Source organism: Cervus elaphus, chromosome X, assembly GCF_910594005.1.
Source record: "Cervus elaphus chromosome X, mCerEla1.1, whole genome shotgun sequence".
In the NCBI taxonomy this organism is placed as follows: Eukaryota; Metazoa; Chordata; class Mammalia; order Artiodactyla; family Cervidae; genus Cervus; species Cervus elaphus.
Window position 1 is genome coordinate 165,892,938 of NC_057848.1, and position 18,496 is coordinate 165,911,433.

Consider the following 18,496-nt stretch of genomic DNA (forward strand, 5'->3'; position numbering starts at 1 on the left):
TGGCCTCTGTGGAAGAAGGCCAGGGTGGGATGATTTGAGAGACTAGCATTGAAACATGTGTATTACCATATGTGGAATAGATCACAAGTCCAACTTTGATGCATGAAACAGGGCACTCAAAGCTGGTGCACTGGGAAAACCCTGAGGGATGGGATGGGGAGGGAGCTGGAAGGGGGTTTCAGGATGGGGAACACATGTAAACCCATGGCTGATTGATGCCAATGTATGGCAAAAACCACCACAATATTGTAAAGTAACTAGCCTCCAATTAAAATAAATAAATTAATTTAAAAGACCCATATATATGCTGTTTATGAGAGGGTAACAGGCAGGATGACCAGGAGTCTCCAAACGGAGGAAATAGGCTGTAAGTGTCAGACTTTTTTTTTAATCTCTCTCTTAATCGGCAGGAAAAAACAAACTAGTGTTACATTTTTTTCCCATTCTCTATACAAATTTAAAGAGAAGTTTCTCTTAAAATTTTGTGTTGCCATAATGATAGCTGGTTCCACCTGAACTTAACTTTTCTCAAACCTTGAGCTAACCAATACATTTTTCTTATGGAAATGTTTGTCTTAAGCTATGTTAATGTACTATGCATTTACCCCAGACTCTGTCTTCAAGTTGGTTCCACCTAAAGGCTCAGAACCAACTTGACAAACCAGTATGTTATTCTCATACATTGTTCTCTTAATCTATGTTAATGAAACTATATATTTGTATGGGAGTCTGCCTTTCTTCAAGATTCATGTCAATCATTTTATGGCCCAGGATGACTCACCTGGTCCCAAGATTATATCAAAATGCATCTTGTGGGTGAAGGGCGTGGTGCCATTCTCTGAATTTTGAGACATTTCCTTTCTTTAATTAGCAGACTGCTAGTAGCTATATGACCTCCAGTTAAAGACTAGCATGGGGGTATTCTTTCTACCCCCTTCTGATGTCTATGTCAGAAGCTTTCTCTACCTCTTTTATACTTTAATAAAACTTTATTACACAAAAGCTCTGAGTGATCAAGCCTCATCTCTGGCCCTGGATTGAAGTCTTCTCCTCTGGAGGCCAAGAATCCTGGCATCTTTCGTGGTTCAGCAACAACCTTTCGTCTACAAGAAACCCACTTCAGACTTAAAGACACATATAGACTGAAAGTGAGAGGATGGAAAAATATATTCCAATGCAAATGGGAAGCAAAAGAAAGCTGGAGTAGCAATCCTCATATCAGGCAAAATAGACCTTAAACTAAAGAAGATTACAGGAGATAAGGAAGGACACTACAATAATGATCAAGGGATCAATCCAAGATGAAGACATAACAATTGTAAATATCTATGCACCCAACTTAGGAGCGCCTCAATACATAAGACAAACACTAAGAGACATAAAAAGAGAAATTGACAGTAACACAGTCATAGTAGGAGACTTTAACACTCCACCCACACCAATGGACAGATCACCAAAACAGAAAATTAATAAGGAAACACAATTCTTAAATGATACATGAGATGAGATGGATCTCAGTGATATCTTCAGGACATGCCATCCAAATGCAGAAGAATACAATTTCTTCTCAAGTGCACGTGGAACATTCTCCAGGATAGACCACATCTTATGTCACAAATCAAACCTCAGTAAAATTAAGAAAATTGAAATCATATCAAGCATCTTCTCCAATCACAAACACTATGAGACTAGATATCAATTAAAAGAAAAAAACTGTAAGAAACACAAACACGTGGAGATTAAACAACACATTTCTAAATAACCAACAGTTTACTGAAGAAATCAAAGGGGAAATGAAAATTTTTCTAGCAACAAATGACAATGAAAACACAACCACTCAAAACCTATGGGATGCAGCAAAAGCAGTTCTAAGAGCGAAGTTTATAGCAATACACTCCTAACTCGAGAAATAAGAAAAACATTGAATAGAAAACCTCAATTTACACCTAAAACAACTGGAAAAGAAGAACAAAAAACAAAAAAACACAAAAATTAGTAGAAGGAAATAAATCATAAAGATCTAAGCAGAAATGAATGAAAACGAAATGAAAGAAACAATAGTAAAGATGAATAAAACTAAAAGCTGGTTCCTTGAGAAGATAAACAAAATTGACAAACCTTTAGCCAGACTCATCAAGAAAAAAAGAAGAATCAAATCAACAAACTTAGAAATGAAAAAGGAGAGGTTACCACAGCCAATGCAGAAATACAAAGGATTATAAAAGACCATTATGAACAACTCTATGGCAATAAAATGGATAACCTGGAAGAAATGGACAGATTCTTAGAAATGTTCAATCTTCCAAGACTGAACCAGGAAGAAATAGAAATTTTGAACAACCCAATTACAAGCTCTAAATTGAAGCTGTGAACAAAAGTTTCACAAAAGACAAAAGCCCAGGAGCAGATGGCGTCACAGGTGAATTCTATTAAACATTTAGAGGTGAGCAAATGCCTATCCTCTAAAAAGCTTTCAAAATATTGTAGAGGAAGGAACACTTCCAAACTCATTCAGTGAGGCTACCGTCATCCTGATACCAAAACCAGACAAAGACAACACCAAAAAAGAAAACTATAGGCCAGTATCACTGATGAACATAGATGCAAAAAATCCTCAACAAAATTTTAGCAAACAGAATTCAACAACACATCAAAAAGGTCACACACCATGATCAAGTTGGGTTTATTCCAGGGATGCAAGGATTCTTCAATATATGCAAATCAGTCAATGTGATAGACCATATGAACCAACTGAAAGATAAAAATCATATGATAAGCTAAATAGATGCAGAAAAACCCATTAAATTTAAAATTTTATAATTATTAAAAATAAAGTTTAAAAAGATATAAACTAAAAAAAGAAAAAAAGTTGAAATGACTCAAATGTCCATCAACTGGTAATCGAATAAATATAACATGCAAAGCAATATTGTTCAGCCATCAAATGAATGGAATTCTGATACATGCTATAACATGCTATAGCTCTCAAATTAAAAGAAACCAGGAACAAAAGGCTGCCTATTGCATTATTCCATTCATGTGAGTGCATATGTCCCAGATTAGGTAATTCTGTGAAGACAAAAACTAGAGGAGTGGATGCCAGGGCCCAGATGAATGGGGAAATGGAAAATGTCTGCCAACTGGACAATGTTTCCCACTGTAGTGATGACAATATTCTAGAATGAGGGTGAAAGGTGTTGCTGAACCACACAAGGACACTGGGATTCTTAGCCTCTGGAGGAGAATTCAATCCAGGGCCAGAGACGAGGCTTGATCGCTCAGAGCTTTGTGTAATAAAGTTTTATTAAAGTATAAAAGAGATAGAGAAAGCTTCTGACATAGACATCAGAAGGGGTCAGAAAGAGTACCCCCTTGCTAGTGTTAGCAATGGAGTTATATACTCTCAAATTACTTATTACAGTGAATCAAAAGACTGTCTGGAGGTTGTAAAGACCTCACTAGACCTACTCCCATAATTTACATTTTAAGATAAAAGGATTAGCCACAAGGTTTTTTCAGAGACTGTCCTCAAGCAGGATACATTATTGTTATATGATCCTAAGGAATGTAGAGGGAAAAAAAGTTTGCCCTTTCTTCCTCCTTGAGAATTCCAGACCCCTCTCTCCTTGGGGACCCCTAGACTTCTTATCAACCTGCCTAGGAATTGACTCTCTCATTCCCCCCTTTTCTTTTAGGAGAATTATGTTGCCAAGGGAAAGGGGCGTCGTTTTCGTTCCATAACTACTTCCTGCTGTTTAGGGGCGTGGTCCCTAAATTGTTAAGGCAATATATACTCCTAACCCTCATATTGAGGGTCTCTGATCCAGGGGCCCCATGTAATAATAGTTGGAGGAGGCTGTGGCACTCATAGGAGCTTGGACAAACATTTGTAACTTAAAAGCCTACATGCGACTAGAAACAAATCCAATTACACAGTTACAGATGCAGGGAGCAAACAGCACAAATAGAACAGTCAGAATTATTGTAATTAAGATAGTCCTCCACCATGGGGAACTAGTTAACGTCTTCCAAAGTGAGGCAATTGAGGCTTCAGGAGTATCCATAGCCCCAATCATCTTGGCCATGTGTTTAGTAAAATGGGTAACATCAGTGCACATATCAGGTATATAAGTACAGCATTGGGCATGAATAATGGCACAAGTTCCTCCTTGCACAGCTGTCAGAATATCTAAAGCTAATCTGTTTTGTAAAACCACCTTTCTAATTTGTGCTTGTTCTGCATTAAGAGCTGAAATAGCTTTTTGAGAATCTTGTAATGCCTGTTGAGTAAAATCAGTCAAAGCATCCACTCGTAGCATAACATTTGAAGTTCCCAAAGAGGGAACAAACACTGCAGCCAAATAATCATACCAGTGAAATACAGACCTTGCCCACCGAGTTTTAAGGTGGGGTAACTAAAGAAGATCAGTTCTGGGTGTCCATTGGAAGGGCTGATGCTGAAGCTGAAACTCCAATACTTTGGCCACCTCATGCGAAGAGTTGACTCATTGGAAAAGACCCTGATGCTAGGAGGGATTTGGGGCAGGAGGAGAAGGGGACGACAGAGGATGAGATGGTTGGATGGCATCGCCGACTCAATGGACATGAGTTTGAGTAAACTCCGGGAGTTGGTGATGGACAGGGAGGCCTGGCGTGCTGCGATTCATGGGGTCGCAAAGAGTCGGACATGACTAAGCGACTGAACTGAACTGAAATTAGCAGACTTTTCTGGAAGCTCTGAAAATGTAAAGCAGTGAGTAAAGGTTAGACCTAGGGTGCATCTCCCTATCCAACCAGGGGGAAGCCATGCCCATAGGTAAGAGCCACATATCCAATAAGTCCCATTTGGAGCAAGCCAGTGTGACTGAGATATCCAGTCCCAATCAGTGCCTGGCCAGACAAAGGGAGGACCTGAATTGGGGTTGGAAAACACGGGAATGATTACATTGCATATTTCCTGAGGCAAAAATCCCAAGTGTTTCCAATCACTTTTATTAAGTTGTTGACTAACGTCTGGGGATGGCTCTATTTGTTCCCAGCATATAGGGGCAGTAGACATTAGATGTCCTTTTTCAGGAGTTAACCATATAACCTCATCCCATATTTGATAAACGTCAGGTAAAAAACCATTAGATCTAGACCCATTTATCTTATGTGTAGCGAAATAGTCATTAAACTGAGACAAAGTATAGTCAAAATTAAAAGTCATGTTATGTACATAGTTAAAGTACAAAGTGTTGCACCAGTCCATCTTAGGGTTGTCAGATGTCATCAGTTTAAGAAGAGGCATCACATGCGATTGTTGTTGAAGGTATTTGCAGACTTGCAGAAAGTCTTTTCCTTGAAGTGGAGATGTCCACCATGGGCACCCTTCCACTGATGAAGAGGGGAGCACTCCACAGACCCAGCAGTTAGACTGATTGTGAAATGTTACGTAGGAGTGAGCCCAGGAAAAGGAAGGCATTGTCTTGAGGATCAAACGGCAGACTCAGGATCTTTGGAGTCAGCAGAAGTAGACTCACATAGATCATCAGGCCCATCTGAAACGTAGAAAGGCAGAGCATAGAAAGTAAAGACATAAAATGACATCATTTAGTTCTGGTCAGGGTGCCACCCCTTGACTCGAGTGTGATGTACCCATGAATCAATTCCTGGCACTTTGACGGCTGTGGGAGAAGAAAGAATAACCTGGTAAGGGCCTTCCCAGAGGGGCTCGAGGGATGGGCCCCCAGACCCCAATGTTTTTATGAGGACCTCGGTTCCTGGCTCAAATAGAGGCTTGCTTGACTCAGAGGCTGGGTCAGGAGTCGTCTCCCGGAGTTCTGTTAATGCCTATTCAAAAGCAGAGAGCTGTTACATAATTAGTTAATTCCAAGGCTTCAGGGTCTATAACAATGTCAGTGCATAAGAAAGGCCTTCCATAAATACATTCAAAGGGGGACAGTCCCTCCTTTTTTGGGAGGCACTTCGAGCCCTCATTAAAGCTATGCGTAGGACTTTAATCCAATTGTCCTGTGTCTCTAGAGTTAATTTGCACAGATGTCTTTTGATAACGTCATTAGCTTTTTCAACCTTTCCTAAGGATTGGGGTCTCCAGGAGCAGTGTAAGTGATACTCTATTCCTAGAGCTTTAGACACCCCCTGAGTTACAGTAGCTTTAAAGGCGGAGCCATTGTCTCTCTGAAGGCTCCATGGAAGCCCAAACCTGGGGATAATTTCATGGATTAAAACATTTATAACCTCCTTAGCCTGTTCACTACGACATGGAAAAACCTCAATCCATCCAGTAAAAGTATCCACCCAAACTTGTAAGCAAGAATATCCATTAGCTTTTGGCATATGAGTATAATCAATTTCTCAGTCCTCTCCAGGATACTTTCCACTTCATTGTAATCCAGATTTTTCTAGCTTTTCAATCTTTGGGTTATTTTTCTGACAAACCTCACACTTTTTGAGAATGTTCTTTAAAGTTTTCATTGCATTTTTACATTCAAACAAACAAGGAGCCATCTGGTAATTACCCTCTGCACCCAAATGAAAACTCTGGTGTAAACCCTTAAGAATTTTCCATTGAGCACTTTCAGGAATTATTAATTGTCCATCCTCAGATTGTAACCATCCTTTATCAGTAATCTTTGCTCCTCTTTTCTGATATCTTTCTAATTCTTCTTCAGTATATTGTGTTTTTTCCTGTTCCACAGGACCTGTCCAGATCAAAGGCATCTGTAATAAGGGGGCTTCATAAAGTGCCACTTTTCTGGCTTGACAGTCAGCCAGCTGATTACCTTCAGCTACTTTACTCCCATCCCTGCTGTGCCCTTTGCAATGCATAACCACTGCTTCTTTAGGACAATATAAAACAGTTAAAAGTCTCTCAATCTCTCTGAAATGTTTAATAGGTTCTCCTGTTGCTGTTTTAAACTGTCTTTCTTTCCATATTGCAGCATGAGCATGTAAAGTCAAATAAGCATACTTAGAATCAGCGTAGATATTTACCCGCTGCCCTTCACTTAACTCTAGAGCTCGGGTCAGAGCCACAAACTCTGCTAACTGAGCACTGGTTCCCTGGGGGAGAGATTTTGATTCTAAAACCTGTTCAGCAGTCACCTCGGCTTAACCTGCTTTACGCTTTCCATCCCGAACAAAAGAACTGTCATCTGTAAATATTTTCATGTCAGGATTGTCTAATGGGGTATCCATGAGATCTTCCTGAGCTGCATAGTTTAAAGTTAGGAATTGGGAACAATCGTGATCAGGTGTTTCATTTTCCTTCTCAGGAAGGTAAGTAGCAGGATTTAAATTTCCACAAATCTTAAGCTTAGGTACTGGTCCTTCTAACAATAATGACTGATATTTAAGAAGCCTAAGAAGTCTGTCATCCAAATATAAGGCTTAGAATTTAAGATTCCACTCACATCATGAGAAGTCAGTACAGTAAGTTTTCATCCATTAATTATTTTTAAAGCTTCAGGTGCTATTAAAGCCACTGCCCCAATTACTCATAGGCAGTGGGGCCACCCACGTGAAATTACATCTAATTCTCTGCTTAGATAAGCAATAGGTTGCTGGTGAGGCCCTCAGGGTTGTGTCAAAACTCCCAAGGCCACACCTTTTCTTTCAGTGACAGACAAATTAAATTCTGACCCTGTGGGCAAGCTCAGAGCGGGAGCTTGCAGGAAGGCAGTCTGAAGAACCTTAAAAGCCTTTTGAGTATCTGGAGACCAAACCAGTTTGTCGGTTTGGGCCTGCTGAGTTTCAACTATAAGTTTATGTAAAGGCTGGGCAAGCTCCCCATAACCCGGAATCCAGATGCAAAAGTAGCCTGTGATTCCCCAAAATCCTCTCAGTTGTCTTAAGGTCATAGGTAGGGGATGGTTTAGTATAGGTTTAATTCTCTCGGGGCCTATGGCCCTAGTCCCTTCTGATATGATTAGGCCCAGATATCTAACGGATTGTTGACAAAGCTGAGCCTTTTCTCTTGATGCCTTGTAACCGCAGCCTGCCAGAAAGTTTAAGAAATCTTCTGAGGCTCATGAGCAAGCTTCCTCTGTCTCAGCACAGAGCAAAATATCATCTACATATTGTAACACCACCGCTTCAGAGCTATTAAAGTTTTGTAGATCCTGTGACAAACTTTGTCCAAATAGGTGAGGACTGTCACGAAATCCCTGGGGCAAAACTGTCCAGGTTAACTGGGAAGCTGGCTGCGTAGGGTCTTCAAAGGCAAATAGAAATTGACTTTCCTCTGCCAAAGGCACTGAATAGAAGGCATCTTTCAAATCAATTACTCAGAAATATTCGGCTTGTTCAGGAACTTCAGACAATAGAGTATAAGGATTAGGCACCACGGTGTTTAAAGAACTACAGCCTCATTTATTATTTGTAAATCTTGAACTAGTCTCCATTTACCATTTGATTTCTTTATACCCAAAAGAGGAGTGTTGCATGGACTGTTACAGGGAACTAATAGTCCCTGCTCCTTTAAATTCTCAATGATGGGTTTTAACCCTTCCTTAACCTCAGGTTTCAGCGGATACTGCTTCTTATGTGGGAATAAGTGTGGGTCTCTGAGCTTGACAACTACAGGAATAGCATTTTGTGCTCGACCCACAGATTTTCCATCAGCCCATACTCTAGGATTTATATTTTGTTCAATTAAAGGGAGAGAAAGGGAAGGATCCATATTCATGAAAACAGAGGCATGGACCTTGCCCAGTATATCCCTCCCCAAAAGGGGTGAGGGTGATTCTGGCACGATAAGAAACTCATGTGAAAATAGCACAGAGTAACTCACAACTTACAGAAAAACTGAAGTAATACCTTCTGGCTCGTCCAGACAGTCCCATTACGGAAGCGGATCGGGAAGAAAGTGGGCCAGGGGCTTCAGTAAGCACGGAGTAAGTTGTCCCAGTGTCTAAAAGGAAATCGATGGATTGGCCCCTCACAGTTATTAATACCCGGGGTTCCTCCAGTGTCATTAGGACTGGAGCTTGTGTGGGGACCCCCGGGCCCCTTCAGTCGTGACTGTCTTGAGAGTCAGACCCCTGAAACCTACGCCTCTTGGGGCAGTCTCCCTTCCAGTGTGGTCCTTTGCAGACCGGACATGGAGCCGGGGTTGGCTTGGATGCCTGAGGGCAATCCCACTTGAGGTGCCCCTCCTTTCCACAGTAATAGCAAGCCCGTCCCTTTTCACCTGGGTCCCTCTGGGCATTTCTCTCAGGCTGTTTAAGAATGGTTTTCATAGCCATTGCGAGGGCTTCTGCCTGTTCCTTTGTCTTTCTCTGCCTTTCTTTCGCTTCCTCATATTCCCTACCATAATAGACTGTCTGAGCCAGTTGTAACAGAGTATCTAAAGACTGATTTGGTCCATACACCTGTTTTAATAGTTTACGGCGAATATCTGGCCGTAAACGGCCGACTGAGTGAGAAATCTATCCTTTAAGATCACTTTTACCTCTTCACTTTCGGGATCAATCTCAGTGAATCTGCGAAGGGCTTCTCTCAGTCTATCTAGGAATTTACCAGGAGCTTCCTTCTCCTCCTGTTCTATGTCTGCCAATTTGCTATAGTTTAAAGTCTTAGCATGAGCCTGCCTGAGTCCTTCAAGAATACATCTGACAAAATGACTCTGATCCCATCTTCCTTTAGCTGTGTTGTAGTCCCAGTCTGGTTTGTAATTGGGACCGCCTGATTTCCAGTGGGGAGGGCAGTTATCTCATCCTCCCTCTTCCCTACTGATTCATTACCAAACCATTCATCTCCATAAGCAACTGCTTTCCCCAAAACTAGAGTCTTTGAGTCGGGAGTCAGCGTTTGTCCCAAGATATACATCACACCCTTCCAAGTAAGGGCATAAAGCAGAGTAACACCTTTAAAAGCTCTAATATATTTTTCTGGGCACTCTAAATAGTCTCCCAGATCCTCCTTGATTTTTTGTATTTATTGATAAGAAAAAGGCTTATTAACTTTCATAGACTGATTATTTCTCCCAGTGGGTGCTTCATGAGGAGGCAACAGCTTGTGTGGCTGTTACTCAGTCTCTCTGGCTGCTCTGCACATATGATCCCAGGGATAGATTGGAGAAACCTGCTTTTCTTTATCTTTTTGTCTCCTGTCCTCCATCTCATCTAGCAAAGTAGGAGGACAGGAGGGAGCTGAATGTGTCGCACCCACATCTATACCCTTAGGACATAAGTCTGGCGTATTTCGCAGAGAGAAAAAGGGCAACACATATGCTACTTCTACCCATTTTCCTTGTTGTCTACAGAACCGGTCTAACTGTAAAACAGCCATCCTCCAATGGATACCGTGGCCATGCAGTATCACATAGGAAGACCAGGTGTGTCTTCTTTAAGCCCTGGGGATCAAATTTATCCCAGTTTTTCAGGATACAGTTCAGAGGAGTGAGGCTGGAATTGTTAGCTCCCATCTGTAAGAGAGAAAAAAAAGCGACCAGCGCCCTCTTTCTACCAGAGGCATCCCTCCCTACTCTAGATGGGGGTGTAGACAGACTTTACACCAAAGCTTTTCTTTCCTGGTCGGACTTAGTCTGTCCCTTACCGATGCAGGCGACATCGGTAGACCTGATGGCATCCCTAACTGATGTCCAGCTCCTCACCATTAAAACCTTGCTTGCCCCTGATGCCACCCGGAGTTCAATCAGAGTAACCTTCTGGAATGCCTCCCAGGCTAAGACTGCTGGGGGGAACATTCAGCACCTGAGTGCCTGTGCACGACCCTGAGTATATTCCTGACCACAATAAAACTGATATGAACATAAAACTGAGATGTTCCCTCCAAGCATCACCACACCAATATAAGAGTCTCCTCTGGTCCACTAGCATATTGAGTGCAGCACTTTCACAGCATCATCTTTCAGTATTTGAAATAGCTCAAATGGAATTTGATCACCTCCACTAGCTTTGTTCATAGTGATGCTTTCTAAAGCACACTTGACTTCACATTCCAGGATGTCTGGCTCTAGGTGAGTGATCACACCATTGTGATTATCTGGGTCATGAAGATCTTTTTTGTACAGTTCTTCTGTGTATTCTTGCTACCTCTTCTTAATATCTTCTGCCTCTGTTAGGTCCATGCCATTTCTGTCCATTATTGAGCCCATTTTTGCATGAAATATTCCTTTGGTATCTCTAATTTTCTTGAAGAGATCTCTAGTCTTTCCCATGCTGTTGTTTTCCTCTATTTCTTTGCATTGATCGCTGAGGAAGGCTTTCTTATCTCTCCTGGCTATTCTTTGGAACTCTGCATTCAAATGGGAATATCTTTCCTTTTTTCCTTTGCTTTTTGCTTCTCTTCTTTTCACAGCTATTTATAAGGCCTCCTCAGACAACCATTTTGCCTTTTTGCATTTCTTTTCCATGGGGATGGTCTTGATCCCTGTCTCCTGTACAATGTCACGAACCTCCGTCCATAGATCATCAGGCTCTCTGTCTATCAGTTCTAGTCCCTTAAATCTATTTCTCACTTCCACTCACTCATAAGTGATTTGATGTAGATCATACCTGAATGGTCTAGTGGTTATCCCTACTTTCTTCAGTTTAAGTCTGAATTTGGCAATAAGGAGTTCATGATCTGAGCCACAGTCAGCTCCCGGTCTTGTTTTTGCTGACTGTATAGAGCTTCTCCATCTTTGGCTGCAAAGAATATAATCAATCTGATTTTGGTGTTGACCATCTGGTGATGTCCATGTGGAGTCTTCTCTTGTGTTCTTGGAAGAGGGTGTTTGCTATGACCAGTGTGTTCCCTTGGCAAAACTCTATTAGCCTTTGCCCTTCTTCATTCTGTCCTCCAAGGCCAAATTTGCCTGTTACTCCAGGTGTTTCTTGACTTCCTACTTTTGCATTCCAGTGCCCTATAATGAAAAGGACATCTTTTTTGGGTGTTAGCTCTAAAAGGTCTTGTAGGTCTTCATAGAACCGTTCAACTTCAGTTTCTTCAGTGTTACTGGTTGGGGCATAGGCTTGGATTACCATGATATTGAGTGGTTTGCCTTGGAAATGAACAGATTATTCTGTCATTTTTGAGATTGCATCCAAGTACTGCATTTCGGACTCTTTTGTTGATTATGATGGCTACTCCATTTCTTCAAAGGCATTCCTGCCCACAGTAGTAGATATAATGGTCATCTGAGTTAAATTCACCCATTCCAGTCCATTTTAGTTCGCTGATTCCTAGAATGTCGATATTCACTCTTGCCATCTCTTGTTTGACCACTTCCAATTTGCCTTTATTCATGGACCTAACATTCCAGGTTCCTAGGCAATATTGCTCTTTACAACATCAGACCTTGCTTCTATCACCAGTCACATCCACAACTGGGTGTTGTTTTTGCCTTGGCTCCATCCCTTCAATCTTTCTGGAGTTATTTCTCCACTGGTCTCCAGTAGCACATTTGGCACCAACCGACCTGGGGAGTTCATCTTTCAGTGTCCTATCTTTTTGCCTTCTCATACTGTTCATGGGGTTCTCAAGGCAGGAAAACTGAAGTGGTTTGCAATTCCCTTCTCCAGTGGACCACATTCTGTCAGCAGTGGCCACAGGACTGGAAAAGGTCAGTTTTCATTCCAATCCCTAAGAAAGGCAATCCCAAAGAATGCTCAAACTACCACACAGTTGCACTCATCTCACACGCTAGTAAAGTAATGCTCAAAAGTCTCCAAGCCAGGCTTCATCAATACGTGAACCGAGAACTTCCAGATGTTCAAGCTGGTTTTAGAAAAGGCAGAGGAACCAGAGATCAAATTGCGAATATCCGCTGGATCATCAAAAAAGCAAGAGAGTTCCAGAAAAACATCTATTTCTGCTTTATTGACTATGCCAAAGCCTTCGACTGTGTGGATCACAATAAACTGTGGAAAATTCTGAAGGAGATGGGAATACCAAACCACCTGACCTGCCTCTTGAGAAACCTGTATGCAGGTCAGGAAGCAACAGTTAGAACTGGACATGGAACAACAGACTGGTTCCAAATAGGAAAAGGAGTATGTCAAGGCTGTATATTGTCACCCTGCTTATTTAACTTATATGCAGAGTACATCATGAGAAACGCTGGGCTCGAAGAAGCACCAGCTGGAATCAAGATTGCCGGGAGAAATATCAATAACCTCAGATATGCAGATGACACCACCCTTATGGCAGAAAGTGAAGAGGAACTAAAAAGTCTCTTGATGAAAGTGAAAGAGGAGAGTGAAAAAGTTGGCTTAAAGCTCAACATTCAGAAAACTAAGATCATGGCATCTGGTCCCATCACTTCATGGGAAACAGATGGGGAAACAGTGGAAACAGTGTCAGACTTTATTTTTTTGGGCTCCAAAATCACTGCAGATGGTGACTGCAGCCATGAAATTAAAAGACGCGTACTCCTTGGAAGGAAAGTTATGACCAACCTAGGTAGCATATTAAAAAGCAGAGACAGTACTTTGCCAACAAAGGTCCATCTAGTCAAGGCTATGGTTTTTCCAGTGGTCATGTATGGATGTGAGAGTTGGATTGTGAAGAAAGCTGAGCGCCGAAAAATTGATGCTTTTGAACTGTGGTGTTGGAGAAGACTCTTGAGAGTCCCTTGGACTGCAAGGAGATCCAACCAGTCCATCCTAAAGGCGATCAGTCCTGAGTGTTCATTGGAAGGACTGATGCTAAAGCTGAAACTCCAATACTTTGGCCACCTCATGTGAAGAGTTGAATCATTGGAAAAGACCCTGATGCTGGGAGGGATTGGGGGCAGGAGGAGAAGGGGACAACAGAGGATGAGATGGCTGGATGGCATCACCGACTCAATGGACATGAGTTTGAGTAAACTCCGGGAGTTTGTGATGGACAGGGAGGCCTGGTGTGCTGCGATTCATGAGGTCGCAAAGAGTCGGACATGACTGAGCGACTGAACTGAACTGAACTGAACTGAAGAATGCAGAAGTCGTTAAACATTTGAAAATCAACCAGTGTAATTAAACTTACTAACGAACTGAAAATGAGACACAATAGGGTCATCTCGATAAATGCTGAAAAATAAGTTGATCAAATCTAATATCTATTCCTGGGTAGTGAAGATCCACTGTAGGAGGGCATGGCAACCCACTCCAGTATCCTTTCCTGGAGAGTCCCCAAGGCCAGAGGAACCGGTTGAGCTACACTCCATGGGGTCGCAAAAAGCTGGACACAACTGAGCGACTGAGCATATTCTGTTAAAAAAACAAAACAAAACAAAAACTCTTAGCAAGCTAGAAAATGAAAACATCCTCCACCTGATGAAGGTAATAAACTGTATAACTAACATCACACTTTATGGTAGAAAACTGAGTGCTTTACTTCTAAGATCAGAATCAACAAAAAGATGTCCACTCTCATTATATTGAATTTCTCTCCATGAAGTCGTATTAGAAAATGACAGAAAAGTTATTCAGTTTGGAAAAAAAGAATTAAACTATTTTTATTTGTCAGCGACATCTATGTAAAATATCCAATGAACTCTATAGCAACAACAGAATAACTAATACAGCATGGAGTAGTTCATATGCCCAGGAGTAGGTCATATGATGATTATATTTTTACTTTCTTAAAGGAGCCACAATGCTGTTCACCATAGTGGCGGTACCAATTTACATGCCCACTAACAGTGCAAGAGGGTTCCCTTTTCTCCACACTCTCTCCAAAAAAATTGTTTGTAGAATTTTTGATGATGGCTATTTGGACTGGTGTGAAGTAATACCTCATTGTAGTTTTGCTTTGCTTTTCTCTAATAACTAGTGATGTTGAGCATATTTTCAAGTGTTTTTTGGCCATCTGTGTGTCTTCTTTGGGAAAATGTCTATTTAGATCTGCCTGTTTATTGACTGAGTTTTTTTTTTTTTCATTTATTTTTATTAGTTTTTATTTTTTTTTAAATCCTTGGCTACATGCGCTGTTTGTGTATTTTGGAGAATAATGCCATGATAACTAATGAGAACTATCTGTGTAGCACAGGTAATTTTCCTCAGTGCTATGTGGTGACCTAAATGAGGAGGAAACTAAAAAGGACAATGTATACATATATATACAAATACACACATAGACACAACTGGTTTACTTTGCTGTAGAGCAGGAAGTAACACAACACTGTAAAGCAACTACATGTGTACATACTGTAGGCTCCATTTATAGAAAGTTCTAGATGAGGCAAAGCTAATGTTTACTGGTAGAACTGAGAACAGGGGTTTCATGGGGGGTGGGCAGTGTGGGGAAGGGGCCCAAGAGATTTTCTAGGATGATGGGAAAAAATATTGCAGTGAACATCGTATATATAATCTTCGTGAAATTACATAAATACTTCTGCAATGTAAATTCCAAACAAGGTCTTGCTAATTGGCTACATGCATTTATAAATTTACTAGATACTGTCAACTTGTCCTTCAGAAAGTTGCATCACTTTACGCTTTCACAACAATACATGAGCACTCATTTTCCAACCTCTCATCCTCATTTCTGAGGAAACATTTGGTATCACTCAATGCTTTCATTGAACTTTTGTCAGTTTTCATGGTGAGAAATTGTATTCCATTATTGTTTTGGTTTGCATTTCTTTTATTGCCAGTTAGGTTCAACATTTCCTCCTGTTTTCTGGTAATCTTTATTTTTCTTCTGAGTAATTTGCATGTCTTTTTTCCCTTTGTTTATTCATGTTTGTCTTCTATTGGGTTTTTCATCTTCTTTTCTTATTTTAACTTTTGAACTCTGCATAAATTAGGTAAATGTGCCCTTTTTCAGCTATCTTCCAAATATTTCTCAATTGCCATTTTATAATTCCTTGTTTATTAATTATTTACTCATGCAGGAATTTTTCTGCAAAGTGATAATTTTCACTTTTTAGCTATTGGACAAAGATCAGTTGAATTAAGAAATTTAAATAACTGAGAAAAACTCCAGGGAACTAGAGGGTGTATGTTGAAAGATTGCAGGGAGGTGGGGCAACTCTCTCTGGGTTTACCTGTATGCCTTTCCACATGTACTTTTCAATGAACTATTTACATTACCGTGATATGTGTGTGTGTGTGTGTGTGTGTGTATAAAGAGAAAAAACGAAGTGGAGGCGAGTTGCGCCATGATGGGCCAAGATGAAGCCAGGACGGGTGGGGCTGCACCTTGGTGTCCAAACAGATGAGCCAGCCATAGGCTTGGTCAGACCTGTGAAACCAATGGGGACACGTCTCTAGAGCTGTGATTGGAGGACCCTGTGATCCCCAACAGGTGCTCAAAGCCAAGATCACCAGGAAGGGAGCATAAGCAGGGTGATGATGCTGCCCAGGAGGCCTGTCTCCCTTGGGCCAGAGGCAAGGTGATGCTACTTCTATTATTGAAAATGTAGTCTGTGGATATTGGGAAAAGAACTTGGTCAGTGCATGGAGTGTGAAAAAGTAAATAAAAACCATGTTTAATTTCACTACAGTTCATATTTTGGGGCTTCCTTGGTGGCTCAGTGGTAAATAACCTGCCTGCCAATGCAGGAGTCAGGAATTAGAAACCTGGGTCAGAAAGATTCCCTGGAGAAGGGATTGGTAACCCACTCCAGTATTCTTGCCTGGAGTATCCCATGGACATAGGAGCCTGGTGGACTACAGTCCATGGGGTTGCAAAAAATCGGACGTGACTGAGCACACAATATTTTAGCCTATCTCCTCTGCATATTTTTAATATTTTTTTCAGCTCATATTTTTAAATATGAAATTATACTTCATGTGCATTTTGGTTTTCATTGTTCTTTGCTCTGTACTTTCCCCAACACTTTATTATAAAAATTTCCAAGCATACAATGAGGTTGAACATGTTTTCTACCTAATACACAAAGACTTTCCACCTAGATTCTACTGTAACTATTGTACAACACTTCCATCTCATCCATCAGGGTCCTCTTCTACCCATAAGTTTCTTTCCAGGTTGGATGTCCACGTCACCTTTGTGTGGGTGCTCACTGCTGTGGCTTTTTGTATCCCACCTCTCGGTTGCATCCCATATTTCTTGAATTGACCCTCCTTCACTCAGTATGATGACCAGTACATTTATCTCTATCTCTGAAGACTACCACTTTCATATTTCAATCCTTGATTCATAATTCATTCTAGACCTGTATCACATTTCTATATCCATTCCTCTGTCTAGGTACTCTATCTTTACTTTCATCTCTTCAATGTTCTGAACGTTGCTGTGGGACCCGGTTTGGGGTGTGTGGTGTTTGAAATCTGTTCATTTCTGAAATATTCCAGGAGAGGATCTGATTTATCATACTGTCTCTACCTCTTCATTTATTTGTTTATCTCTCATGGGAGTGCACTTTTCTAGTCATGCTCATAGTGGCTCTTACCAGGTCCATCCCATCAGTACCCTAATGCGTCTACTGTACTAATGTTACTCTACCATTGATGCCAGGTCCAGCTTTAGACAGTGGCCTTTTCCCATGCTCAGAGAGAGGTGATAATGTCCTTGCAGCTTACATGTTTTTATCTTCGAATTCACCCTATGTGTAAATTGTCATGCGTTTTTTAAAGAAACATGGAATTGTGTTTACCTGTTCATAGCCTCTTCCTGTTAGCTTTCGCTGTGTTTACTTGAGTTTTTTCCCCCTATATGAGCCCTGGCAATTCGTTAAAGGTTCACACTATTCACAGCACCCCTGTGAATAGTGTGTCCATCAGCAAGCATTTTAAGGTTGATGTTAGAGAAAATGTCCACAGGGAGGCAGCATTTCTTCATTCCCTCCTCTTGTGACTATGGTAAAAGCAACCTGGGCAGTTATCCAGGGCCTGGTTGTAAATGAGAGTGAAATGAGACACAAGAAGTCGCCAAAAGCATTTGTCTCTGTACTCTTTGAGGTTTTTCTCTAAGTGATATACATATTTTTTTTTTAATTTATTTTTTTAATTTATTTTAATTGGAGGCTAATTACTTTACAATATTGTGCTGGCTGTTGCCATACATTGACATGAATCAGCCATGGGTGTACATGTGTTTCTCATCCTGAACCCCGCTCCCACCTCCCTCCCCATCCCATCCCTCAGGGTCATCCCAGTGCACCAGCCCTGAGCACCCTGTCTCATGCGTCAAAGCTGGACTGGTGATCTGTTTCACATATGATAATACACATGTTTCAATGCTATTCTCTCAAATCATCCTACCCTCGCCTTCTCCCACAGAGTCCAAAAGTCTGTTCTTTACATCTGTGTCTCTTTTGCTGTCTCGCACATAGGGTCATCGTTACCATCTTTCTAAATTCCATATATATGCGTTAATATACTGTATTGGTGTTTTTCTTTCTGACTTACTTCACTCTGTATAATAGGCTCCAGTTTCATCTACTTCATTAGAACTGCTTCAAATGCATTCTTTTTAATGGCTGAGTAATATTCCATTGTGTATATGTACCACAGCTTTCTTATCCATTCGTCTGCCAATGGACATCTAGGTTGCTTCCTTAAGTCTACAAATGATATTTTGTTTTTTACTTAAGATG